This window comes from Etheostoma cragini, chromosome 9 (assembly GCF_013103735.1).
Source record: "Etheostoma cragini isolate CJK2018 chromosome 9, CSU_Ecrag_1.0, whole genome shotgun sequence".
Lineage (NCBI taxonomy): Eukaryota > Metazoa > Chordata > Actinopteri > Perciformes > Percidae > Etheostoma > Etheostoma cragini.
In genome coordinates this window covers 17,656,338-17,658,566 of record NC_048415.1, presented here as the reverse complement: position 1 = coordinate 17,658,566, position 2,229 = coordinate 17,656,338, and positions in this window count along the sequence as shown.

The window sequence follows — 2,229 nt, the reverse complement described above, 5'->3', positions numbered from 1 at the left end:
TCAGTCCTGTCTTCTGTGGAGGCACCGGCTGAGTTGTCCTGCGTTTTATCCTGGGCAGGGCCAGCATCTAGGGGGTTTGAAAGAGAGAGGGGTGGGGTGGAGTGGGTGGGTGGAGGGAGGGAGGGGGGCGGGGTGTGGCCACCGCACTCATTCATAACCATTTCAAACAAATGAGAAAGCCTGCATCAAGCACCGTCCCCTTTCTATTCTCTCTCAGAAAAGTTAATTCTGTGAGAAACAAGTTATTTGCTTTTCACCTGATGAATTTATTTTCCTGTTTTCTTGTTCTTTCTACACCTGGAAAGACTTACCCCTTGCTATCCCATGACCTTTGCTGTCTTTCCCTTGATGTGAACGGTGAAGCATATTGTAACACGGTCAAATCAGCTCCATTACGATCCAGTGAACCAGCTAGGAGAACGTTTTTGACACCTTCACTCTCTTTTCTTCTCTCTTGCCACATGGGTCAAATTAAGGGACCCTTTCCATTTTTTTCTTCACGCTGCTGGTTTGAATCACCAGCAGTCGGAAACACAGAGCAGGTTGCAGGAGTGTCGGCAGAGTTAGTCCAGATGAAGCCTGAGAGACTTTCTGATCACCTGTGTTAATATTTCAATGAAACACCCTCTCTGATCTTTGCCTTTTCATTTGGGAGAGCAGGACGGAAATGAAGAACACCTCTTTTGTGACTTCCCACACTCTTGTCTGTTTTTTACTAGCTGTGTAATGAACCTGATTAGGGCAAGGCATCAAAGCTCAGCCCATTCCAGTTAACAGGGATGACTCTTTATTCTGAGCATTTGGGATTATGCAGTATTAATAACATGAATGTGAAGAAGAGAAAGAACAGTACATATTTTATCCTTTCCAACTTGAAATTAAAGGAAAAGGACATTTTGCTTTTGTGCTGCAAATTAAAAGCGTAGATTGATACCACTTTCATACTCATATTCAAATCCACTAGATTTACCCTATTTAAAAAAACTAAAAAAACAGACATGTTGTTTTAGTACAGAGTTAACAAACGTAAGTAGTTAAAGTAAGTACAGCGTAAGCTATAAGCTACAGTAAGTAGTGAGCTTTATAACACGTGTCCACTAGGGGTGTGCAAAAAAATCGATTTGCACAAGCTCTACCGATTCAAACTCAATTCAGAGAATTCCAAAAATGTATTCATATTTCAAAAATAAAAAACAAAGTACAATTTTTTTGTAAGATTTTAAAAAGTTTTATTGTATGTCTACTTCAATCACATGATAAATGGATTTTATTGATCCCCAAGAGGAAATTCAAGATCTCAGTAGCTTACAGACATCACACACAACATACGCATACACCACAACAGAATGTTGAAATACCAAATGACAAACATGTCCACATGAATAATATGGATTAACTATATATATATAAACATACATACATACATACATACATACATACATACATACATACATACATACATACATACATACATACATGGGAAAAGTACCTACATTTACATTTACTTTTTTATAAAATTGAGAATCGTTTTTGAATCGAAAATTGATATTGAATAAAATTGTGACATTTTCTGAATTTTGCTCCCAGTGTCCACTGCCAAGCATAATTTGCACACTTCCCATTCATGGTCAATGTGAACAGTGGCACAATGCATTCTGGTAGAATTGCGGTGACTTTTGAGAAGAAATTTGAATCCAGGCTACTTAATGCAAATGAGGAGTGGGCAGCTTCCCACCTCAAAAACTCACAAAAATCTTTTAAACTGACCGTAAAATGAAGACGGATTGAGCAACTGCAAAGCTTTTTTTACTTTTTTTGTAACTATTTTGTAAATAAAGAGAAATTGTGCCCACTCAAGTGCAGCCATTGCGGTTGTAGGCGCGTGCAGCCTGTTTTCTTTGCTTGTCAGTGAAGGGAAACTGCCAGTCACAAGCCCTCAAGCATGCAATGCTGTGAAGCAGGCGATTCCTGCCGTGAAAAAACACCACAATGGACACCAACCACTAGAAGTGCTGGTGGGTGTTTTTTTTTATTTTGGAAAAAGCTGTTCCCCCTTGTTTTAGTGCTAAGCTAAGCTAACCGCCTGCTGGCCCCAGCTACATATTTGCTGTGCAGGCGTACTGTACTTCAATACTAACACCGTGTATATAAGGACAGCTGGGGACTAACTCCGGCCTAAGACTTCTAAACATAAGCCTGCATGGCTTCATAAGCATAAGCATGGAGGGT